At 40.1% G+C, this 26,197-nt stretch overlaps 1 protein-coding gene across 1 annotated transcript in view; it reads left to right on the top strand.

Moving 5' to 3' along the window:
* PTGER2 (prostaglandin E receptor 2) overlaps positions 1-26,197 on the top strand; it is a 207,320-nt gene that overhangs the window by 115,217 nt on the left and 65,906 nt on the right. The gene's annotated exons all lie outside the window — the stretch shown is intronic.

Here is a 26,197-nt window from a genome sequence, read left to right as displayed (position 1 = left end):
AATGGTTCTTTGAAATGAATAATGTAAATAGAGGTCTAGCAAGGACTGTATTGGGAAAGGCAGGGGAAAGCAGGCCTAGTTTTGATGAATTTGCTGTACAAATTCATATTTGTACAAATACAAATTATAGAGTAGAAATTAGTCACCAAAATGCTGCCAAAAACTTAAAACTTTTCATTAAAGATCTACTGACATTTGAGGTGATTACACCAGCAGTTTGGTGTTTCATGTGTAACTGTGACCTATTTCTCAGCAACTGGTTCTTGTTACCAGGGATGTTAATGAAGGAAATGAAATTTTTGCCTGTTGAAAACTGAGATCATACTTCTTCCCCAAAGGAATATTAGTTCTTCAATCTAAAAGAAAATAGTTCTGAAAGGAGAGGCTGAATGATAACTAATATAGATTGTTCATGTATTTAATCACGCAACAAGATTTTGGATCAAAGAAAGCTGTGATCTCTTGCACTGCACAGTTCAGGTCTCAAAATACAACCCATCCACCACCTCACCCCATCCCCCCACGCCCCACCCCACCAAACCCATTGCCAACCTAGACTACAGAAATTATTATGCTGCTAATATAATCTCATCAATTAGCCAGAGCTGTTGGATCAGGGCAGCCATTTTTATATCTACAATCTGGGGGGTAATATGGCACAAAAGCTCTGGCCCACAGAGAAGATGGTGACTAAATGACAAATCTAATTCTCCCTTTGAGAAAGTATTGAATCCTAAAAAGAAAATCAATTAAAAGCAGCTGGTAAGGGGAGCAAAGACTGAAAATCACAGAGACAAGCCAGAGGATAGGAATACAGAGAGGACCAAGGCACAGAACACCATTTCACAATCTAGTAGGTTTGTCTGACAAGTAAAAGGAAATACAGTACAACGTGAGCAACGCTGGCATCGCACGCCACATGTTACACTGTGGGAGCACAGAGAAGGGGCACCGTGGGGACCATACCATTAGCTGAGGGGTAATAATGGCAGAGCACTGTAAAAGGTCTCCTTGGACTTCCACTATTCAGGGGTCACATGGTGGGTCCCTAAAGACAGAACTGGATCTTGAGGAATAGAAATCTTCTAGTTCTCAAATTAGGTTGTGATCACCATGAAGCCCAGATATGTGTCACTGGCTGTCTTTACATGACTTCTGGTTCTGTTGCGCTTACTTGGTCCCCATGAGGCCCTAGATGCCTCTTTTCCTTACTCTTTCCCCCTGTGTATTTAAAGTAAGACTCTCTTATTTGAGACAATCAAGAGAGCCAGTATTACTTGTAACCTGAAGACCAAACATGCCACTTTTGGTTAACTAGTATAAAGAAGCTTTGCAAATTGTGGCCAAAACACCTAAAAGCCAAATCATAGTGTCCTTAAAATTAAAATTTCTCAAATGCAAAAAAAAAAGACATACTTCATTTAATTTTTATTATAAAGCCTGAAAATTTTTACTTACATTATTGTGACTGAAATATACAGTCAAATCAAGTGTATTTATAATCTCTTTTCCAATTAGGGATTGGAAACCATAAAGTCCAAGAATCAAAATGAATGGCTTAATTTGTTCAAACTATTTTTCAAGTGTTAAAGTTATCCACAGAACACTGAATCAAAATGAAAATTAAAGACACACACATACTTTATGAAAATAAGAATTAGATATATATTTTCAAACCTATTTTTAATTGACATTTTCTTTGGCTCAGCCTCTCCTTCTAGTTGGATTTCCTTAGTTATCAGACTGCTACAGGATAGAAAACAAACAAAACACAGACAACTGCTGGGAAATGGACAGAAATTTATTTCCATTTATAGATTAATTGGGCCATTAATTACAGTAATTTTACCAACAGTAGTGTTAGTGGCACTATTGGTTGTGCAAAATTATTTGTGAATGGCATCTTACAAGAGATAAAATTACTGAGTTAAAAATTTTAAAAATTCATTCTTTCTAATTTTGAGAAGGCTCAGTTACCACACAGAGTATAACATATATAATGAAAATATATGCAAATTAGAATTAACTTGAAAAGGCTGAACTTAAAATATCAATATAGTTTTGCATTCAGCACAAAGTTAGAAATAAAGTAAATCTATTTTTTAATCTTGAAGAGTTGTAATTTTAAGTTGGAGGAGGGATGAATAAATTACCAAATGTGTTTATGTAATTGGCATATGCCTTGGCCACTTTCACTAGTAAACATTGTTTGTCAGTCCTATGGGAGCAACTAGATATGAAATATGCAAGTTTTGAATTCTGCCAAGTCTTCAGGAACACATTACTCATAAAATAAAATTGTACTTTCTCTGCTCTAGTCATATGCCTGTACCATTCATGTCAATTAAGTTTCTTTAGTTTCTGACTGGCATCTGAATCTTAAGAGGCAGAAAACAAAGTCACGGATTTAAGTTTCGAGCTGTTATGTTGTGATGGTTAATTTTATGTCTCAACTTGACTGGGATAACGGGGATGCCCAGATAGCTGGTAAAACATTTTATCTGGATGTGTCTGTGAGAGTGTCTCCAGAAGAGATTAGCAGCTGAATTGGTGAACTGAGTAAAGCAAGTGGTCCTCCCCAGTGTGGGTAGGCACCATCCAATTTGTTGAGAGTCTGAATAGATAAAAAAAGGTGGAGGAAGAACACACTCTCTTCCTGAGTGAAGACTTTCATCTTCTCCTGGCCTCATACATTCCTGTTTCTCAAGCTTTTGGACTCAGGTTGAGATTTATCCCACCAGCTCCCCCATTCTTAGACCTTTGCATGTGGACAACTGTCCTGATTCTCCAGCCCATAGATTGCAGATCAAGGGACCTCTGGGCTTCCACAAATGCTTACACAATTCCTATAGCAAATCTACTCGTCAGTAGATAGATAGATCGATCCTATTGGTTCTGTGTCTCTAGAGAATCCTGATACATAAGTGATACTTAGGAAATCTGAAATATATAGCTAATTGTATACAGTCATCTTCTAAGCTTTTAGTTCATTAATTTTTTCCCCACTTTTACATTATGAAATCCTTTGACAGTCTAAAGAAAGATTATCAATCTATCCCTCAGAAAAATGCCTATGTCCACCTGTAGACTCCCTTGTGCCTACATGTATCATAGACCTGAAGTAAAGAACCTGTTTTGCTATACAATATTTATAGAAAGGAGGTCCACAGGAGCAAGTATGCACATTCTGCCACAGCCACCGCTGCCATAGTTCAGCAGTTCGTAGCATACCGCATACACGTGTATGTTACATGTGGTCCTGAGTTCAAATACTTTTCAATATTTTCCCTTCAACCCTCTGAAAGGCCCTGGGATTTCTATTTGTATTCAACATCAAAGAATTTTAGACCATTAGACTAAAGATGAAACAAGATGCCTGGTGTTACAAATACTTTTTTTTTTTTTTAAAGAAAAAGGTTTTCTTTTTCTTTCATGCTATAATTATATGAGATGATGGATAATCACTCAACTTATTGTGATAATCATTTCTTTTTTTTTTTTTTTTACTTTATTGGAGGCAAATTACCTTACATTAATATATTGGTTGGTTTTGCCATACATTGACATGAATCCGCCCCGGGTGTACATGTGTTCCCTTTCTTGAACCCCCCTCCCACCTCCCTCTTCCCCATATCCTCCCTCCAGGTCATCCCCGTGCACCAGCCCCAAGCATCCTGTATCATGCGTCAAACCTGGACTGGTGATTCATTTCACATATGATAATATACATGCTAAAATGCCATTCTCCCAAATCATCCCACCTTCACCCTCTCCCACGGAGTCCCAAAGACTGTTCTATATACCTATGTCTCTTTTGCAGTCTCGTATACAGGGTTAAGGTTACCATCTTTCTAAATTCCATATATATGCGTTAGTATACTGTATTGGTGTTTTTCTTTCTGGCTTACTTCACTCTGTGTAATAGGCTCCAATTTCATCCACCTCATTAGAACTGATTCAAATGCATTCTTTCTGATGGCTGAAAAATACTGCATTGTGTATATGTACCAAAGCTTTCTTATCCATTCATCTGCAGATGGACATCTAGGTTGCTTCTATGTCCTGGCTATTATAAACAGTCCTGCAATGAACATTGGAGTACATGTGTCTCTTTCCATTCTGGTTTCCTCGGTGTGTATGCCCAGGAGTGCGATTGCTGGATCATATGGCAGTTCTATTTCCAGTTTTTTGAGGAATCTCCACACTGTTCTCCATAGTGGCTGTACTAGTTTGCATTCCCACCAACAGTGTAAGAGGGTTCCCTTTTCTCCACACCCTTGCCAGCATTTATTGCATGTAGACTTTTGGCTAGCAGCCATTCTGACTGGTGTGAAATGGTATCTCATTGTGGTTTTGATTTGCATTTCTCTGATTATGAGGGATGTTGAGCATTTTTTCATGTGTTTGTTAGCCATCTTTATGTCTTCTTTGGAGAAACGTCTGTTTAGTTCTTTGGCCCATTTTTTGATTGGGTCATTTATTTTTCTGGAATTGAGCTGCAGGAGCTGCTTGTATATTCTGGAGATTAATCCTTTATCAGTTGCTTCATTTGCTATTATTTTCTCCCATTCTGAAGGCTGTCTTTTCACCTTGCTTATAGTTTCCTTTGCTGTGCAGAAACTTTTGATTTTAATTAGGTCCCATTTGCTTAATTTTGCTTTTATTTCCAATATTCTGGGAGGTGGGTCTTGGAGGATCCTGCTGTGATTTATGTCAGAGAGTGTTTTGCCTACATTCTCCTCTAGGAGTTTTACATTTATTTAGCTCTCTAATCCATTTTGAGTTTATTTTGGTGTATGGTGTTAGGAAGTGTTCTAGTTTCATTCTTTTACAAGTGGCTGACCAGTTTTCTCAGCACCACTTGTTAAAGAGACTGTCTTTTCTCCATTTTATATTCTTGCCTCCTTTGTCAAAGATGAGGTGTCCATAGGTGCGTGGATTTATCTCTGGGCTTTCTATTTTGTTCCATTGATCTATATTTCTGTCTTTATGCCAGTACCATACTGTCTTGATGACTGTGGCTTTGTAGTAGAGCCTGAAGTCCGGCAGGTTAATTCCTCCAGTTCCATTCTTCTTCTTCAAGATTGCTTTGGCTTTTCGAGGTTTTTTGTATTTCCATACAAATTGTGAGATTATTTGTTCTAGTTCTGTGAAAAATATCGTTGGTAGCTTGATAGGGATTGCATTGAATGTATACATTACTTTGGGTAGTATACTCATTTTTACAATATTTATTCTTCCAATCCACGAACACGGTATATTTCTCCATCTATTAGTGTCCTCTTTGATTACTTTCACTAGTGTTTTATAGCTTTCTATGTACAAGTCTTTTGTTTCCTTAGGTAGATATAGTCCTAAGTATTTAATTCTTTTCGTTGCAACAGTGAATGGAATAGTTACAAATATTATTTTAGGTAACCATTAGAGAACAGAAATGACAAGCAAAACAAGATAAAACCAGAAACAGAACAAACTACTCAGTGTGCTAAATTTCATACAATAAAAGTAAAGCATGAATGAGCTAATTATGGGCATTTTTTTCTCTTAAAATAGTTTCTTAAATCAGTTTCTATCAGAAACACACATACAACATACAGGCATATACACACACAGACACAGATACATATAGAGGCATACATAGTCAAGCTCTGAAATTGCATAAACATATCCAGAGTGTATGAATTTTCATTTAGAATGCAATTCTTAATTTTTAAAGTTACAAAATGGTTTCTTTAACTGAAATTTTGTTTATTCAACTGCCTACCATATATATATATATGAAAAGATTATCCATTCAGAAAATATAGTGAGTTGAAATTATCATCAAAATAAGAGAAATCTCTACTTTTAAAGAGACTCTTGAAAACTTATAAAAATCATTATTTTCTCTAGTAGGCAAAAAGCTAAAGACAATTCTCAAGGGGAACAACAACCATTCAAAGACCCTGAACTATCAGATTTCCAGTTCTGTTAGTGGGGATGAAAAACGGCCATTTGATGAAGTTAAGATTAGAGCAAGTGTTAACAAAATAAAGTCAGCTACATTTTTTAAAAAAATTCTGATACCATTAAGGGAGCAAGGGAATTACTAGAAATAACTCTGAAATTCTTTCCCACCAATACTGAATTTAAATTCTTTTTACAGCATCTGTCTGTTGATAACTATGAGAAGGAAGAATGAAACAACAAAAAACAAGTTCCTATATGATAAGTATTGCTTTGCTTCTGGTTCCATTATGAACAAATATGTGTATATATATATATATTTAATTTTATGTAATTGGGCTTCCCTGGTGGTTCAGTGGTAAAGAGTCTGCCTGCCAATGCAGGAGACATTGGCTCAATCTCTGATCTGGGAAGATTCCACATGCCACAGGGCAACTAAGTCCGTGCACCACAACTATTGAGCCTGTGCTCTAGAGCCCAGGAACGACAACTGCTGAGCCCATGAGCTGCAGCTACTGAAGCCCATGTGCCCTAGAGACCCATGCTTAGCAAGAAGAGGATGCTACCTCTTCTACCACATGGAGCTGTGGTCCCATATGGTACCACAAGGAGCAGCCCGCGCACTGCAACTAGAGAGTAGCCCCAGGTGGCTGTAACTAGAGAAAAGTCCACACAGAAATAAATAAAATTATAAAAATAAATCAAATTATAAAAGAATTTTTAATGTTCTCAATGCTAAATACTGTATCTTAAATGTTTATAATAATTGCATTTGAGGTGATTTCTAGAGAACAATCATGCAGTTTATAGGTTTTGCATTTACCTTTAGAAAGGCAAATAATCTCCTGTGTTCTTTTAAGAAATTGACCGCTGTGGATTCTTGGGTTCCTGCTCATGACATACAAGATTACTTTGTCTTCAGTTCAGTTCAGTTCAGTCGCTCAGTCGTGTCCGACTCTTTGTGACCCCGACTGATGCTAAAGCTGAAACACCAATACTTTGTCTTAGGAAAAACAAATTATGATCAGACGGTTTTTGAAGCAGAGCTCAACCAAATTCCTTCCATGGACTGTGGGAAGTGATTCAGGATGTATCAATATATTCAGACTGAAGACGTTTTAGGTACTAGTTGTGTCTTTGATGTTTTCCTGAAGACAAGCTCAGATTTATCTAAGACATAAGAGGCGTGAGAGCCCTAACCTGAGTCTTGGCACATGAAAAGGCCTCTGGAAAAGAAATGGAAAGAAGACATAGCCTCTGAGGAAACCTGGATAACTATGAAATAATGACTGGATGTGACAACCTCTATGCTGGGGCTTCCCTGATGGCTCAGTTGGTAAAGAATCCGCCTGCAGTGCAGGAGAGCCCAGTTCAATTCCTGGGTTGGGAAGATCCCCTGGAGAAGGGATAGGCTACCCAGTCCAGTATTCTTGGGCTTCCCGTGTGGCTCAGCTGGTAAATAATCTGCCTGCAATGAGGGAGGCCTGGGTTCAATCCCTGGGTTGGGAAGAACTCCTGGAGAAGGGAAAGGCTACCCACTCCAGTATTCTGGCCTGGAGAATTCCATGGACTGTATAGTCCATGGGGTCACAAAGAACTGGACACGACTGAGAGACTTTCTCTTTCTTTCTTTCTCTATGAAAGGGGGCTTTATTGGAGGGAATGCAACAATCCAGGGCATAGATTACCAATGATTTAAAATAACAAACTTCTAGAAGTCCTTTATAGCTGTGAAAAAAATACATTTGATGAAATACATTACGACTACAAACACTTACAAGCAGAAAGTGCTTGTAGTATACTTGAGATGGCATTATCTGAAACAAAAATTCTCAACCAACAGGTGATAAGTAGCAGCCAAGGAAATTTTCTAAATTTCATTCTCTACAAAATCCATTTTTAAATCCTGCCTCAGGCTGAAATTTTGTCTTCTGAATAATAAAAATTTGGAAAGTCCCAGTGTCAACTCTCCAAGAAGAAATTTCATGGTCACAGCTCTGTGGTTTTCTCTGACGACAAAAACACAGGAAGGCAGCATTACATTCCATCCGCATCACAGAATGGAGTGAAGGTTGCATTTCCTAGGCCTTCTTTTCTTCTCCTAAATCTATTCTCCTTCTCTTGTGGGTTCTTCTTTGTGCTGCTATTTATTATAGACAGCGTTTGATAGAAAACTTTAATTTACAGGTTCCAATTCTTTCTCCCACACACTCACTATGCATCTTAAGTAATATTCTTTACTTCCTTGAACCACAGTTTCATCATTTGTAATACAAAACTGGAAATACCTACCACTCAGGTCTTCCTTCCTAGAGCTTCACTATAATTCATCTTCTAAAACATGCAGTATGTTTCTCAATATTAATGCCTAGGAATTACTTCAGTTTGAAGGCAACTATTTTTTCAATTATTTGTTTTCAATTTTCTAACTTATCACAGATTTTTTTCCACTGTGGCTTTTGAAAAGATACACGGAACCATCTTACTATTTCTTTTCTCATTTCCCTATATTTCTTATTTTTTATGCATAGAAACAAATATGACATCCATACTAACTAACCTGTCTGTCCTCTTCCCCCACCATCCTATAAAATGTTACCAGTCTGAAGATTTCTGTCTTCATTGACTGTCACTCCATCTTCACTGCTGAAAATTCTTTGAAGGAAAATTGCTCTAAGATGTATCTTTTTACCATCGACCCACATCCATCTACATGCATTCCCATAATCCCTGCTGCTTACCTACTTCTTCCACCTGACTTGTGATCTATGGGGAAATCTGTCGACCTACAGTCAGCATTTCTAGCTTGAGTTCTGGTTCCATTCCTTAAGGGCTCTAGAAAAGTCCTCTTAAGCAGGAGTTCCCAACTGGGTTCACTACCAGTATCATTCAGGCAGCTTTTTAACTGTTAAATCAGAGTCTTGGAGGTTGAGTGGGAGAGTTAACACAGGAGTCTATTTTATGAAAAGCTCCTGTAGGTGATGCAAATGAAAACTTAAGTTTGAGATTTATTTGCCAGAACCTCTCAATTATTTTCCTAGCTTATAAAATGTCAGGTCTTATTTTATGATGATATTATGAAAGTTAAACAGGCAATATATGGGAAAGAGTGTTATAAATTAGAAAAATGAATATAATTATGAGTAAATATTTTGTGGGGTTTAGAGAGGAATAAGTTCATTATTAATCACTTCAGCAACAAACATCATACACAGAACATTAGAAACGATCAGTACTAATGATCTTCTGAAATTCTCACAGTATAAAATCTCAGGGTGGACCAGAATACTACTTTAAAAGTGCATAACGAGGGTTTCTTTTTTTCATTTACTTATTTTTAGTTGGAGGATAATTGATTTACAATGTTGTGTATGATTTCACCATATATCAACATGAACCAGCTGTGAGTATATGTATATCCCCTCCCTCTTGAACCTCCCTTCCACTGCCCGCCCCCTCTTACCCCTCTAGGTTGTCGCAGAGTACTGAATCTGAGCTCCCTGTGTCATAGAGCAAACTTCCACTGGCTCTCTAATTTTACATCTGGTTACGCATATGCTTCAGTGTTACTATCTCAGTTCACCATACCTTCTCTCGGTGTATCTTCCCCACACCTGCCATGTCCACACGTCTGTTCTCTGCATCTCCACTGCTGCACTACAGATAGGTTCATCAGTACCATCTTTCTAGATTCCATATACATGTGTTAATATATGGTACTTGCTTTTCTGACTCACTTAACCCTGTATAGTAGGCTCTAGGTTCATCCACTTTATTAGAACTGAGTCAAATGTGCTCCTTTTCATGGCTGAGTCACATGTTCCACTGAGAAAAGGGAACCCCCTTACACTGTTGGTGGCAAGGAAAATTGATACAGCCACTATGGAGAAGAGTATGAAGATTCTTTAAAAACTAGGAATAAAGTTATCATATGCCCCAACAAACCCACTCCTGGGCATTTACCCTGAGGAAATCATAATTGAAAAAGACACATATACCCCAATGTTCATCACAGCACTGTGGTATGTATACACATAGAGGGGTTTTAAAACCAGTGAATGAATGCTTTTACTGCAATTTAAAGTTTTTTAAAAAATCTAAAAATAAAATTCACTCTTTCTGACTTGAATTATATTGACTTCATTATAAGAATTTGCTTCTCAAAGTCCTGGTCTTCTAGGAAACTAGAGAAATACTGGAACACTTTGAAGCCAAAATAAAGAAAGAAGACTGATGTGAAATATTGGTCTCTGTTCTCCCCATACTTTCGTCATTTCCTGGAATTGTAATAACTGAGATGCCAAGAGAGGTTTACTAACTCACTCTCCATTTTGTGCATTTTATATTGCAGGGGAGTAAATTGTACTCTAATAGCCTGGAAAAATTACTGTAGGAAATGACTTCAGCCCTAGAGAGTTTCTAATTCATTATAATTTCCAGGATAAAATATTCATCTACAACTTTTAAATCCTCACAGGGTTTAATCTACTTAAGCTAATGCAAGCAAACAGACAGGCAGAAAGGGACTATTACTCTAAAATAATTGTAACTATCTTTTCAGGAAGACCATAGGGCTTTGCACTCAACCCATCATTGATGTTTTAACTTTTCCCTTTCATTAAAATTGAAATATTTAAAGTTTACTTTTTCACTCTTAGAGGGGAAAATCACCTAATAAGCTTGTAGCTTAAATCTATAACCTATGATCCAGAGTTCAAGCTCATGAGTTCAACATCAATTTGTAGTACCTGGTTCCTGTTCCTCCCTGGCCTCCTAGACTCCGTTTCACCAAATACCCTTCTCTCTGTATGGAACTCCTTCTCTTGTTTCATGCACCAGTTGTATAATGAGCTGGCTTATGCAGAAATGACCTGGTGTGTGGAGCAAAAAAAATACCATGGACATCCTGTCATCACCCATGCTCTTTCATCTCCTTGGAAACTCCCTTAGCAACTTATACTCAAAATTCAGCTCAATTATCATCTCCCCTAGAAAGCTGTCTGGCCCTTAGCTTGTTTAACTGCCCTGGATCCCCTGGGATTCCCTATCATCCTAGGCACCCCTCAACCCTAGCACTCATAAGGCAACAGGCAAAAATGGTTTCAATATCTCCCGCACACACTGGATGCTAAGGTCTTTCAGGTAAAGGACAATGCCTGATTTCACTTTATATCCATAGTATTTGACTTAGGGTCTGGCACTTATGGGCACCACAGATGGTTGAATGAATGAATAACGTGATCTAAAGATATGTTGCATGAAACTTCAGAATCAACTATGCCATGTGCAAGTATTGCAATTAGTGCATATTTTCTAATTTTTTGTGTAGCCAGCTTTTCTTTTTTTTAGTTGGGAGGAGGTAAACTCCACTTCTCTGATAAGCAAGTAGGCAATCCAGTCACCTTGGATGATTCAGAGAGTCATTTGAATGCTTCTTACTTGTTAAGCAAGTATAAGCCAGGATCCTCTGGCTACAGAAAAGAGCACATGAAGTCCACTCCCCCTGGGTAGGCAAAATTCAAGAAAGGGTGGACTTATTTGCATAAAGATACCTGACCTGCCTCTTGAGAAACCTGTATGCAGGTCAGGAAGCAACAGTTAGAACTGGACATGGAACAACAGACTGGTTCCAAATAGGAAAAGGAGTACGTCAAGGCTATGTATTGTCACCCTGCTTACTTAACTTATATGCAAAATACATCATGAGAAACGCTGGGCTGGAAGAAGCACAAGCAGGAATCAAGATTGCCAGGAGCAATATCAATAACCTCAGATATGCAGATGACACCACCCTTATGGCAGAAAGTGAAGAGGAACTCAAAAGCCTCTTGATGAAAGTGAAAGAGGAGAGTGAAAAAGTTGGCTTGAAGCTCAACATTCAGAAAACTAAGATCATGGCATCTGGTCCCATCACTTCATGGGAAATAGATGGGGAAACAGTGGAAACAGTGAAACAGTGTCAGACTTTATTTTTGGGGGCTCCAAAATCACTGCGGATGCTGATTGCAGCATGAAATTAAAAGACGCTTACTCCTTGGAAGGAAAGTTATGACCAACCTAGATAGCATAGTAAAAAGCAGAGACATTACTTTGCCAACCAAGGTCCGTCTAGTCAAGGCTACAGTTTTTCCAGTGGTCATGTATGGATGTGAGAGTTGGACTGTGAAGAAAGCTGATTGCCGAAGGATTGATGCTTTTGAACTGTGGTGCTGAAGACTCTTGAGAGTTTGGACTGCAAGGAGATCCAACCAGTCCATTCTAAAGGAGATCAGTTCTGGGTGTTCATTGGAAGGACTGATGCTAAAGCTGAAACTCCAATACTTTGGCCACCTCATGCGAAGAGTTGACTCACTGGAAAAGAGTCTGATGCTGGGAGGGATTGGGGGCAGGAGGAGACGGGGACGACAGAGAATGAGATGGCTGGATGGCATCACCGGCTCGATGGACATGAGTTTGAGTGAACTCTGGGAGTTGGTGATGGACAGGAGGCCTGGCGTGCTGCGATTCATGGGGTTGCAAAGAGTCGGACACGACTGAGCAACTGAACTGACTGACTGACTGACCTGGACTTTGAGAGGTCTTCCCAGTGGGTCAGAGTGACCCTCAACCATGCTCAGGAGCAGGGAAGATGGGAAGGAAGAGTCCCCAAAACAAATCTTGAGAGTAGAAAGTTATGATAATTTTTGGCTGAATGTATGACTGAGCTGATAGAGAACAGCAGCAGACAGCCTGGGTCTCAAGAGATGACAGATATCAGAACTGCCTCAACCCTGCCTCAAGGGGCACTGGCACCCTGGGCAAGTAGCTATGTGTGAGCCAAGGGAGCTGGTCATTAAGAAATCTAACAGTTACAGGGATCCAGGCCTTCCCTTGGTATCCAGCTTCTCTTTGGAGAGCTTGTGGGTCGTCTTCACTGCTATGACTGGAGTGTGTCTTCAGACCAGCACCAGCAAGAAGAAAAAAGCAGCAGACTAGTTATAATCCACCCCCTCATCTCCCACTTTCCCTCCTTGTGCCAGAGACTATGAATTGGTTGCACCATTTTCCATTGCTGTTTCCCAATATAGAGATTGGGAAACCAAATGCATGACTTGCTTCCCAGCTCTTTTGTAGGTAGGAGTAGCTGTGTGGTCCAGCTCTGGTCCAAGCATGATACACAAACAGAAGTCTCCCAGGACTTCTGATTACGCCTTTGGTTTTCCATATAAAATGGAGAAAGACCTATCTGGCACCACCCTCCCTCCTTTTTTCCTGCCTTAAATACATTGCTGGACGCTTGAGCCTCAGCAAGCGCCTTGCAGAGAAGGGGAAACAAGCCATTCCAATATGTATAGCAAAGCAAAAAACAGAACCTAGTGCTACCATGGAACTGCTTTATCTGCCGACTTCTCATCAGGTAAAATAAAACCCTACATATTTAAGCTACTGTCAGGTTACCTGTTATGTGCAGTTAGAGCACTCTTAGTTGATACAACATTCACAACCCCAGTGGTATTCATCAGACACTAGCACAAGCGATACCTAGACATACCGGGGATGCTGCCCTTAATAGGACATCTGGATGTGTGCTACTCAGTACAGAATGATGCTCTTAGGCATTGTACTCTGGGATGCCTGGGGATGGGAGGGTGGTATTCTTTTCAGCCAAAGGACACTGTAGGTATAATTATGCTAATTTTTAAAGTTCAGGTTGGAAGAGCAAACTCCAATTCTAAGGCAAATATGGAGTATATTTATGATCAAGTGATTCTACAACCTCTATTTCCAGACCTCTGTGTGAACACTAAATATGGATTTAATCAGAACTGTACATGGAACAACAGACTGGTTCCAAATAGGAAAAGGAGTACATCAAGGCTGTATATTGTCACCTTGCTTATTTAACTTATATGCAGAGTACATCATGAGGAACGCTGGGCTGGAAGAAGAACAAGCTGGAATCAAGATTGCTGGGAGAAATATCAATAACCTCAGATATGCAGATGACACCACCCTTATGGCAGAAAGTGAAGAGGAACTCAAAAGCCTCTTGATGAAAGTGAAAGAGGAGAGTGAAAAGGTTGGCTTGAAGCTCAACATTCAGAAAACTAAGATCATGGCACCTGGTCCCATCACTTCATGGGAAACAGATGGAAAAACAGTGGAAAGAGTATCAGACTTTACTTTTTGGGGCTCCAAAATCACTGCAGATGCTGATTGCAGCCATGAAATTAAAAGACGTTTACTCCTTGGAAGGAAAGTTATGACCAACCTTGATAGTATATTAAAAAGCAGAGACATTACTTTGCCAACAAAGGTCCATCTAGTCAAGGCTATGGTTTTTCCCGTGGTCATGTATGGATGTGAGAGTTGGACTGTGAAGAAGGCTATCGCCGAAGAATTGATGCTTTTGAACTGTGGTGTTGGAGAAGACTCTTGGGAGTCCCTTGTACTGCAAGGAGATCCAACCAGTCCATTCTAAAGGAGATCAGTTCTGTGTGTTCATTGGAAGGACTGATGCTAAAGCTGAAACTGCAATACTTTGGCCACCTCATGCGAAGAGTTGACTCACTGGAAAAGACTCTGATGCTGGGAAAGGTTGGGGGCGGGAGGAGAAGGGGACGGCCGAGAATGTGATGGCTGGATGGCATCACCGACTCTGTGGACATGAGTTTGAGTGAGCTCCGGGAGTTGGTGATGGACAGGGAGGCCTGGCGTGCTGTGATTCATGGGGTCGCGGAGAGTCGGACACGACTGAGTGACTGAACTGAACTGAACTGAACTGAAGAAAGAAACATTTTTCTAATGTTATATATGGAAAGGAAAAGTGAATTGAATGAGAAGCATGTTCTAACATAGGCATCTCAAACTCTAAAAATAAGAAGTGAAATATTTAGGTCAAATACAAACCAAATTATTAGTAATGGTTAACACTTGGTTCTGTAATTAGAGTCAGAGGGAAGTGAGATAACTATTCTGCTTTTTTAGATTTCCGTATTCTTTGAATTTTTGTTATAAGAATGTATTACTTTGCTAATAGGAAAAAGTTTCTGATAAATAAAACCTCTTCTAAGAAGGTTTTTATCAAATGCTCTCTATGCATTCTCCCATTTAATCCACAACACTATGTGATGAGCAGTATGTTCAATAAGGAAACTAAGATGTAAAAACTTTAAGTAACTTCACAACAGCAAACAGCTAGCTATTGAAAGAATAAGGACTTGAAGACTCTTCAGTCCAAATCAGCCCATACTCTAAGTACAGTGCAATACCACCTCTCCCAGATGTTTCTGGACATGTAGATATTCTTATCTCTTTTTACCAAACCTGAATAAGAAACATGTTCTAATATAAGCATCTCAAAAACTAAAAATAAGAAGTGAAATATTTAGGTTAAATACAAAACAAATTGTTAGTAATAATAATTGAATTATGCTTTCCATAGACTCTTTTTAAGGAAACTGTCTTCTAATAACTTCCTCCCCTATCTCCTTCCCTCAAGTATAATTATCTTTAGAAACAAGAATGATCCTACCTTGTTTTAGTGTCTCATTAGGGATTTACTTACTATTCACACTTGTCAAGACCATCTAAAGCTGATGTATCCTTAGAGTTCCACTCTGGTAACTGCAAAGAAATAGAGGAAAACAACAGAATGGGAAAGACTAGAGATCTCTTCAAGAAAATTAGAGATACCAAGGGAACATTTCATGCACAGATGGGCTCGATAAAGGACAGAAATGGTATAGACTTAACAGAAGCAGAAGATATTCAGAAGAGATGGCAAGAATACACAGAGGAACTGTACAAAAAAGATCTTCACAACCAAGATAATCACAATGGTGTGATCACTCACCTAAAGCCAGACATCCTGGAATGTGAAGTCAAGAGGGCCTTAGAAAGCATCACTACGAACAAAGCTAGTGGAGGTGATGGAATTCCAGTTGAGCTCTTTCAAATCCTAAAAGATGATGCTGTGAAAGTGCTGCACTCAATATGCCAGCAAATTTGGAAAACTCAGCAGTGGCCACAGGACTGGAAAAGGTCAGTTTTCATTCTAATCCCAAAGAAAGGCAATGCCAAAGAATGCTCAAAGTGCTACACAATTGCACTCATCTCACACGCTAGTAAAGTCATGCTCAAAATTCTTCAAGCCAGGCTCCAGCAATACGTGAACTGTGAACTTCCAGATGTTCAAGCTGGTTTTAGAAAAGGCAGAGGCACCAGAGATCAAATTGCCAACATCCGCTGGATCATGGAAAAAGCAAGAGAGTTCCAGAAAAACATCTATTTCTGCTTCATTGACTATGCCAAAGCCTTTGACTGTGTGGATCACAATAAACTGTGGAAAATTCTGAAAGAGATAAGAATGCCAGACCACCTGACCTGCCTCTTGAGAAACCTATATGCAGGTCAGGAAGCAACAGTTAGAACTGGACATGGAACAACAGACTGGTTCCAAATAGGAAAAGGAGTACGTTAAGGCTGTATATTGTCACCCTGCTTATTTAACTTATATGCAGAGTACATGATGAGAAACGCTGGGCTGGAAGAAGCACAAGCTGGAATCAAGATTGCCGGGAGAAATATCGATAACCTCAGATATACAGATGACACCACCCTTATGGCAGAAAGTGAAGAGGAACTCAAAAGCCTCTTGATGAAAGTGAAAGAGGAGAGTGAAAAAGTTGGCTTGAAGCTCAACATTCAGAAAACTAAGATCATGGCATCCAGACCCATCACTTCATGGGAAATAGATGGAGAAACAGTGGAAACAGTGTCAGAATTTATTTTTTTGGGCTCCAAAATCACTGCGGATGCTGATTGCAGCCATGAAATTAAAAGATGCTTACTCCTTGGAAGGACAGTTATGACCAACCTAGATAGCATATTAAAAAGCAGAGACACTACTTTGCCAACAAAGGTCCGTCTAGTCAAGGCTATGGCTTTTCCAGTGGTCATGTATGGATGTGAGAGTTGGACTGTGAAGAAAGCTGAGCACCGAAGAATTGATGCTTTTGAACTATGGTGTTGGAGAAGACTCTTGAGAGTCCCTTGGACTGCAAGGAGATCCAACCAGTCCATTCTTAAGGAGATCAGTCCTGGGTCTTCACTGGAAGGACTGATGCTGAAGCTGAAACGCCAATACTTTGGCTACTTCATGGGAAGAGTTGACTCATTGTAAAAGACCCTGATGCTGGGAGGGATTGGGGGCAGGAAGAGAAGGGAACAATAGAGAATGAGATGGCTGGATGGCATCACCGACTCGATGGACATGAGTTTGAGCGAACTCCGGGAGTTGGTGATGGACAGGGAGGCCTGGCGTGCTGCGATTCATGGGGTCGCAAAGAGTCGGACACGACTGAGCAACTGAACTGAACTGAACTTTGGGGAAGAGATTTAAATGCATTGGTTACTCTTAGCATAAGAAACCATGCACTCAGGAGTTTCATGGCACAAAGAACTGGTAGCAACCATTATAAAGTATCTACGTAAGAAACAGAAAATTAGGACTGCACCTAAGGTCAGAGGAAATGAGTACTTCATTTGATTAAAAGGCTGACGTGAAATTTCACCTACTACAAGTCAGAAGGGCTGTCTGGAATATTTCACAAGACTCCAGATTCTGCATCTGTTTTTTAAATAGCTCTTGAGGCCTATATAAGAACTTGACCCTGGGTTATCCAAACTAAGTCTTGGATGATCTTAGTTAAAAAAAAAAAGGCATATTTTAAAAGACTATGAAATTACAACCTACAACCATAAAGTATGAGAACATGAAACAACTCTAAGTGGGAGAGATGTTTGAATTCTCTGCTTATTCAATAATCCAGAAATAGGCCATTTAGTATTATTTTTATGTAATATGTGTATTGACTTTTCAGTGCAAAAAGAAGTACTGCAGTAGTTTTTCAGTGCAAAAAACAAAGAAAAGCCTTCATATGGTATCATGCCACTAAATGAATATGATACAGACTCAAGTTTAATTCCAAGTGTTGCCATTAATAAACTGTATGACTCCCAGATTTTTATTTAAAGCTTAGACTTGCATACTCATCCCCTTAACTCTACATAATCTAGTTATCATTTAGTCTTTCTTTTCCCCCCAGATTAACTGCATTGTGGTCAGAGGGCATGTTCTGTATGATTTTAGTCCTTTAACAATTATTAAGACTTGCTTTATGGTTCAGCACATGTCAGTTTTTATAAATGTTCCATGTATGCTCAAAAAGAATGAATATTCTGTGGTCAGGCAAAGTAAGATTAAGCTTATTAAATGACACTTGATAATTTGTGAACTATTAACCTTGTGTCATATAGTTTAAAACTGTTATTCAGTTCAGTTCAGTTCAGTCAGTCAGTCATGTCCGACACTGTGACCCCATGGACTGCAGCACACCAGGCTTCCCTGTCTATCACCAACTCCTGGAGTTTGCTCAAACTCATGTCCATTGAATCGGTGATGCCATCAAACCATCGTATCCTCTGTCGTCCCCATCTCCTCCTGCCTTCAATCTTTCCCAGCATCTGGGTCTTTTCCAATGAGTCAGTTCTTCACATTAGGTGGCCAAAGTATTGGAGTTTCAGGTTCAGCCTCAGTCTTTCCAATGAAGATTCAGGACTGGTTTCCTTTAGAATTGACTGATTTGATCTCCAAGGGACTTTCAAGAGTCTTCTCCAACACCACAGTTCAAAAGCATCTATTCTTTGGCACTCAGCTTTCTTTATGGTCCAGCTCTCACATCCATACACGACTACTGGAAAAACCATAGCTTTGACAAGATGGACCTTTGTTGGCAAAGTAACATCTCTGCTTTTTAATATGCTGTCTAGCTTGGTCATAGCTTTTCTTCCAAGGAGCAAGCATCTTTTAATTTCATGGCTGCAGTCACCATCTGCAGTGATTTTGGAGCCCAAGAAAATGAAGTCTGTCACTGTTTCCATTATTTCCCCATCTATTTGCCATGAAGTGATGGGACCAGATGCCATGATCTTAGTTTTCTGAATGTTGAGTTTTAAGCCAACTTTTTCACTCTCCTCTTTCACTTTCATCAAGAGGCTCTTTAGTTCTTCTTTGCTTTCTGCGATAAGGGTGGTGTCATCTGCATATCTGAGGTTATCAATATTTCTCCCAGCCATCTTGATTCCAGCTGTGCTTCATCCAGCCCGGCATTTCATATGATGTACTCTGCATATAAGTTAAATAAGCAGGGTGACAATATACAGCCTTGACATACTGCTTTCCTGATTTGGAACCAGTCTGCTGTTCCATGTCCAGTTCTAACTGCTGCTTCTTGACCTGCAAAAAGATTTCTCAGGAGGCAGGTCAGGTGGTCTGGTATTTCCATCTCTTTCAGAATTTTCCACAGTTTGTTGTGATCCACACAGTCAAAGACTTTGGCGTAAGTCAATAAACCTGGGAATCTGGCAAAGGGACTGAGAACCCCCAGGGAATTTGACTTTGGAGGTCAATGGGAAGTGATTATAGAACTTACACAGGGCTGCGGAAACAGACTCTTGGAGGGCACAAACAAAACCTTGTGTGCACCAGGACCCAGGAGAAAGGAGCAGTGACCCCACGAGAGACGGACCCAGACTTGCACGTGAGGGTCCAGGAGTCTCTGGCGGAGGTGTGGGTCGGCGGTGGCTGCTGCGGGGTCGGGGACACTGAGTGCAGCAGTGCGTGCATGGGACCTTTTGAAGGAGGTCACCACTATCTTCATTACCTCCACCATAGTTTGGTCTCAGGTCAAACAAGAGGGAGGGAACACAGCCCTGCCCATCAACAGAAACTTGGATTAAAGATTTACTGAGCATGCTGCTGCTGCTAAGTCACTTCAGTCATGTCCGACTCTGTGTGACCCCATAGACGGCAGCCCACCAGGCTCCCCCGTCCCTGGGATTCTCCAGGCAAGAACACTGGAGTGGGTTGCCATTTCCTTCTCCAATGTGTGAAAGTGAAAAGTGAAAGTGAAATCGCTCAGTCATGTCTGACTCGTAGCGACCCCATGGACTGCAGCCTACCAGGCTCCTCCGTCCATGGGATTTTCCAGGCAAGAGTACTGGAGTGGCTTGCCATTGCCTTCTCCGTTACTGAGCATGGCCCTGCCTATAAGAACAAGACCCAGTTTCCCCAACAGTCAGTCTCTCCTATCTGGAAGCTTCCATAATCCTCTTATCCTTATCAGGCAGAGGGCAGACAGAATGAAAACCATAGTCACAGAAAACTAATCAAACTGATCACATGGACCACAGCCTCTCTAACTAAATGAAACTATGAGCCATGCCCTGTAGGGCCACCCAAGATGGATGGATCATACTGGAGAGCTCTGACAAGACGTGATCCACTGGAGAAGGCACTGGCAAACCACTTCAGTATTCTTGCCTTGAGAACCCCATGAACAGTGTGAAAACTGTTATTAGGTGATCATGAATTTACAAGTGTTACAAATTGAGCATTTTATTATTATGAAGTGATCTTTTATCTTCAATGCTTTTTGCCTTAATGTCTTTCTTATCTGATATTAAGGCTGTCTAATCTGACCAAGTGTTTCTTAGCTAGAAATTGAATGGCATATCTTTCTCTGTCCTTTTACCTTTAATCTTTCTGTATATTTAACTTGTGCCTTTTATAAACTTTGTGTAGTTGACTTTTTGATCTGCCTGATGGTCTTTTAATTGGAATATTTGACCCATTTGCACTTGTTTACTAGCGTTTCTGTTTAAATTGCTGTCTTATTTTGTGCTGTTTATCCCACCTGTTCTATGTTTCACTTATTTTCCCTTCTTGCTGTTGATTATTTTTGATACCTACATTTTTTCTCTCTCACCGTGTGAAAGTTTTCTATCCTTTTAATGGATACCCTAAAAATTACAAAATGCATACTTACTGCCTGTCATAAGCTAAGATTAATCAATAACCATCTCCATTTCCCAGGGAACTTAAGAGAACATTATCTCTATTGACTCCTTTCCCTACTTATACATTGTTGTCGTTAATATGTTAATTCCATCATGTTTTCTTTTAAATTTTGCATTTATGAGTGTTTTATGCTCTCATTCAGATTCACCCATGTATTTATCACTTTGCTCCTTTATGTCTTTTGTCTTCTTTGCCCTCCCACCTGGGATCTCTTTCCTTTCACATGAAATAAATATCCGGAATCTCATTTTTCTTGATGGCCACTCAGTCTCTGCTATTCTGAACTGTGTTTATCTTATCCTTTTTTCAAAAAAATTTTTTCACTGGATATAAATTCTGGGTTAGCAAATATTTTTCTTGCAGCCTTTTGAAAATATCATGCCACAGCCTTTGATTCAGCTGTTGTCCAGCTTCCAATAGTTTGGATGTAATTGGTCTTTTTCTTTGACATCCTATAAGATTCTCTTTGCCTTCGATGTTCTGTAGTTTCACTGTGTGTCTAGTGTGGATTTCTTTTTATTTAATCCACTTAGAAATTTATAAACCTCTGAATTTGTGAATTGGTATCTTTCGTCATTCTGGAAAACCCTCAGTAATTGTCTCCATATTTGGTATCTCTGCCCCCATTCTCTCTCTTCTCCTTGTGAAACACCTATTAATTATTAACAGATGTTAATTTTTCTCTCTCCATCATCCTGGACTTTTACTCTCTTTTCTGTATGTTTCACCTTTTTGTCTCTCTGTGGAATATTTTGAATAATTTTCATCATCTGTCTTCTAGTTATTGCTTTCTTTTCAGCTGTGTCTAATTTAAATTTTTAATCTTAATTATTGTATTTTTATTTCTAAAAGTTCTCTGTTGGTTCTTTTTCAAGTCCACCCTGATGACTTTTATTGTTGCCTGTTTTCTGCAGATATGCTCAAGTTTGCCTTTTGTTTTTCCAGTAAATCCTCTAACACATTCATCATAGTTAAAAGTCTCTGTCTCACAATTTCCAGTATCTGGGTCATTTCTGAGTTTAGTTGTGTCATTTGTTTCATCTCTTGACTGTGGATCGTTTTACTTTTTTAAAGTCTTAGAATTTTTGACTGAGTGCCACACATCTTGTGGAGAACAGTTGAGAAAGATAAATAATATTTATACATGGCCACTAGTGTGAGGGACTAAGTGAATCAAGTCAGTGAAAACGGGCTTGGGTTTGATTATTTTTACCTTTGGTGTAGTACAGTCTGTGTGTTCCTTCAGGGATGGGCTGAAGTCATCTCGCACTTGGGGCAGACCTGGTGCCAGAGGACCTGATCTTCTCCACCCTCAGCTTTGAGCCAGTCCCGCTTCCCTGTGTCACCCTTCAGTCTCAAGTTCCCCCAGTGGTGAACTGCCCTGCACCCATTGATAGCAGATCACTGCCTGGTGTTGGTGCAGTATCCTGGGCCAAAGAGGATTTCCACCTCTCCCCAAGGGCCAAAGGTGTTTGCATTTACTCCTTCCCCAGAGGCAGTGGGTCTGTGCCTGGGCCCTGGAGGCAGGAGCGGTTAATGTTTTTTACTCATATAAGAGAAACTCTGAGGAAGTGGTCAGTGTTTCACCTCTGTCACCTGAGAACTTTAGGTCAACCACTACCTGCATGCCTGCGTCTCTGAGGAATATCTTCTCACCAGGATCCTGCCCCAGTAGTTCTCATAGCACCCAGTGGGAGAGGGTGGAAAGGAGCTCCCAGGAGAATGTGAACTACTGTCATGTCAAAGTTCCCATTCAGTTCAGTTCAGTCACTCAGTCGTGTCCGACTCTTCACAACCCCATAGACCTCAACACGCCAGGCCTCCCTGTCCATCACCAACTCCCAGAGCTTGCTCAAACTCATCTCCATTGAGTCGGTGATGCCATCCAACCATCTCATCCTCTGTCATCCCCTTCTCCTCCTGCCTTCAATCTTTCCCAGCATCAGGGTATTTCAAATGAGTCAGCTCTTCACATCAGGTGGCCAAAGTATTGGAGTTTCAGCCTCAACATCAGTCCTTCCAATGAACACCCAGGACTGATCTCCCTTAGGATGGACTGGTTGGATCTCCTTGCAGTCCAAGGGACTGTCAAGAGTCTTCTCCAACACCATAGTTCAAAAGCATCAATTCTTTGGCACTCAGCTTTCTTTATAGTCCAATTCTCACATCCATACATGACTACTGGAAAAACTATAGCCTTGACTAGATGGACCTTTGTTGGCGAAATAATGTTTCTGATTTTTAATATGCCTCTAAGTTGGTCATAACTTTCCTTCCAAGGAGTAAGCGTCTTTTAATTTCACGGCTGCAGTCGTCATCTGCAGTGATTTTGGAGCCCCCCCAAATAAAGTCTCTCACTGTTTCCATTGTTTCCCCATCCATTTGGCATGAAATGATGGGACTAGATGCCATGATATTAGTTTTCTGAATGTTGAGCTTTAAGCCAACTTTTTCACTCTCCTCTTTCACTTTCATCAAGAGGCTCTTTAGTTCTTCTTCGCTTTCTGCCATAAGGGTGGTGTCATCTGCATATCTGAGGTTATCGATATTTCTCCCAGCAATCTTGATTCCAGCTTGTGCTTCCTCCAGCCCAGCATTTCTCATGATGTACTCTGCATATAAGTTAAATAAGCAGGGTGACAATATACAGCCTTAACATACTCCTTTTCCTATTTGGAACCAGACTGTTGTTCCATGTCCAGTTCTAACTGTTGCTTCCTGACCTGCATACAGATTTCTCAAGAGGCAGGTCAGGTGGTCTGGTATTCCCATCTCTTTCAGAATTTTCCACAGTTTATTGTGATCTACACAAAGGCTTTGGCATAGTCAATAAAGCAGAAATAAATGTTTTTCTGGAACTCTCTTGCTTTTTCAATGATCCAGCGGATGTTGGCAATTTGATCTCTGGTTCCTCTAACTTTTCTAAATCCAGCTTGAACATCTGGAAGCTCACGGTTCATGTATTGCTGAAGCCTGGCTTGGAGAATTTTGAGTGTTACTTTACTGGCATGTGAGATGAGTACAATTGTGTGGCAGTTTGAGCATTCTTTGGCATTGCCTTTCTTTGGGATAGGAATGAAAACTGATCTTTTCCAGTCCCGTGGCCACTGCTGAGTTTTCCAAATTTGCTGGCATATTGAGTGCAGCACTTTCACAGCATCATCTTTTAGGATTTGAAAGAGCTCAACTGAAATTCCATCACCTCCACTAGCTTTGTTCATAGTGATGCTTCCTAAGGCCCACTTGACTTCACAGTCCAGGATGTCTGGCTCTTGGTGAGTGATCACAGCATCATGATTATCTGGGTCATGAAGATCTTTTATGTATAGATCTTCTGTGTACTCTTGCCACCTCTTCTTAATACTTTCTGCTTCTGTTAGGTCCATGCCACTTCTGTCCTTTATTGAGCCCATCTTTGTATGAAATATTCTCTTGGTATCTCTAATTTTCTTGAAGAGATCTCTAGTCTTTCCCATTCTATTGTTTTCCTCTATTTCTTTGCACTGATCACTGAGGAAGGCTTTCTTATCCCCAAGAAAAAAGAAATGCAAAAAGGATAATGGCTGTCTGAGGAGGCCTTACAAATATCTGTGAACAAAAGAGAAGTAGAAAGCAAAGGAAAAAAGGAAAGATATACCCATTTGAATGCAGAGTTCCAAAGAATAGCAAGGAGAGATAAGCTCCCTCTTACCCTAAGCTAATATTCAGTCCATACATGCCCTTAAATTCTTCAAAATTTTATCTGATTTTTTTTGGGAGATACTTTTTCATGGGTCTCTCATGTTTGTGCATGATCTATGGATAGGCACTGACTGCCTCTGTTCTGTCTCAACCACCGTCTCAGCTGGGGTAAACAGAGACAGCATCTTCCTTTCGAGAGAGACACATTTGATTACTGTCTACTGTAATGAAGATGCCTCCCTCCAGAGCAAAGGACAAGCATGCTTAATACTCATTATAAAATATTTAGGAGCTCAGAGTACCTCCCTGAAATGCAACCCACTGCATGTGTAGGTGTCACCTGGCCCTCTTCTCATTGCCCTGTGGGACTGGGGATCAGGGAACCAGCACAGATACTGACACTAATTGATACTACTAGGTTAAGTAAAGAAGTCCCTTGTGTCTGATACAAGAAATTGTGGCAAGCTAACTTATAACTTGCAGGCAGGGACACATCTTAGACCTTTCCAAGGGTCTTCTTTATTGGCAGCCTCCTATTCGCTGCCAAAGGTGAAATAGTTCATGTATTCTGTCTCTTTAAGAAGCTTGTCATTCTGGAATTCAGTTCCTTTTGCTGCCTTCTCTGATGTGTAATAGAAATGTTTTGATTTTTGTTTTCTTATTGAGAAGAACATTCTCTTGCAGCTTTCTACATCTTAAATGGAAGCACAACTCCCAAGGTATACCTATTTGATTATTTTCTATTACCAATGATAGACACTTACTGATCTTTCAGTGTAATGTTCTGCTTATGCATGGCTTCCTGATGGCTCAGTGGGTAAAAGAATCTGCCTGCAGTGCAGGAGACACAGGAGATACAGGTTCAATCCCGGGGTCAGGAAGATACCTGGGAAAGGGAATGGCAACCCACTCCAGTATTCTTGTCTGGGAAATCCCATGGGCAGAGGAGCCTGGTGGCTGCAGTCCATGGGGTCACAAAAGACTCAGACTTGACTGATGGACTAAGCACACATATGCCTGTTTGGTTAGTTTTTAAAAGAAGCATAAGTTTGGGTAATGAACACCAGAAAATGTGAAATGAATGAAATATTTCATCCTACGGGCTGGACCAAGGATGTTTCTTCCAGCATAGGTGAGTCAGGAGAGGGTAAAATAATTGGATTCATGAGGAATGCAATGTTACTCAGAAGGTACATACACACTGGCCAACTCTTACAGAGATTCAGGGAGATACAGAAACACCTGAAAAGGAAAAAAGGCTAGGTAGAAGCACAGCAAGTGGTGTTTTGAGGATTCATAGATTTTCTCTTCGCTGCTTTTTTCCCTCTCCACACTCACGCTCCCTTTTCTTAGCAAACAGAATCTAGAGTTCTTCTTCAAGGCTCACCTCTTTTGTATTGTGGAAATCTGGTTAGGGCTGACGTTAGTCTTCCCCTAGCCAACATTCCTAGGAGTCCCTGAGACATGAAAGACAGAAAAACAGCGGGACAGAAAGAAAAATTACTGAGCTGGTTAGTTCCTGCTATACAGATCCCCAAACAGCCTTTGTTTGTATTTTTTCAAAGCATAGTTTAACTCTATGAATTATCAATATTCTTACTTTGCTTAAGTTAATCAAAGCTAAATTTCTGTTGCTTGCAAGCAAAGAAATCCAACTGATACAGGGAA

This window comes from Moschus berezovskii, chromosome 9 (assembly GCF_049115385.1).
Source record: "Moschus berezovskii isolate FMDL1 chromosome 9, NW_MosBer_1.0, whole genome shotgun sequence".
Classification (NCBI taxonomy): Eukaryota; Metazoa; Chordata; class Mammalia; order Artiodactyla; family Moschidae; genus Moschus; species Moschus berezovskii.
The sequence above is the reverse complement of the archived record's forward strand: the minus strand, read 5'-3'. Positions and strand labels throughout refer to the sequence as shown.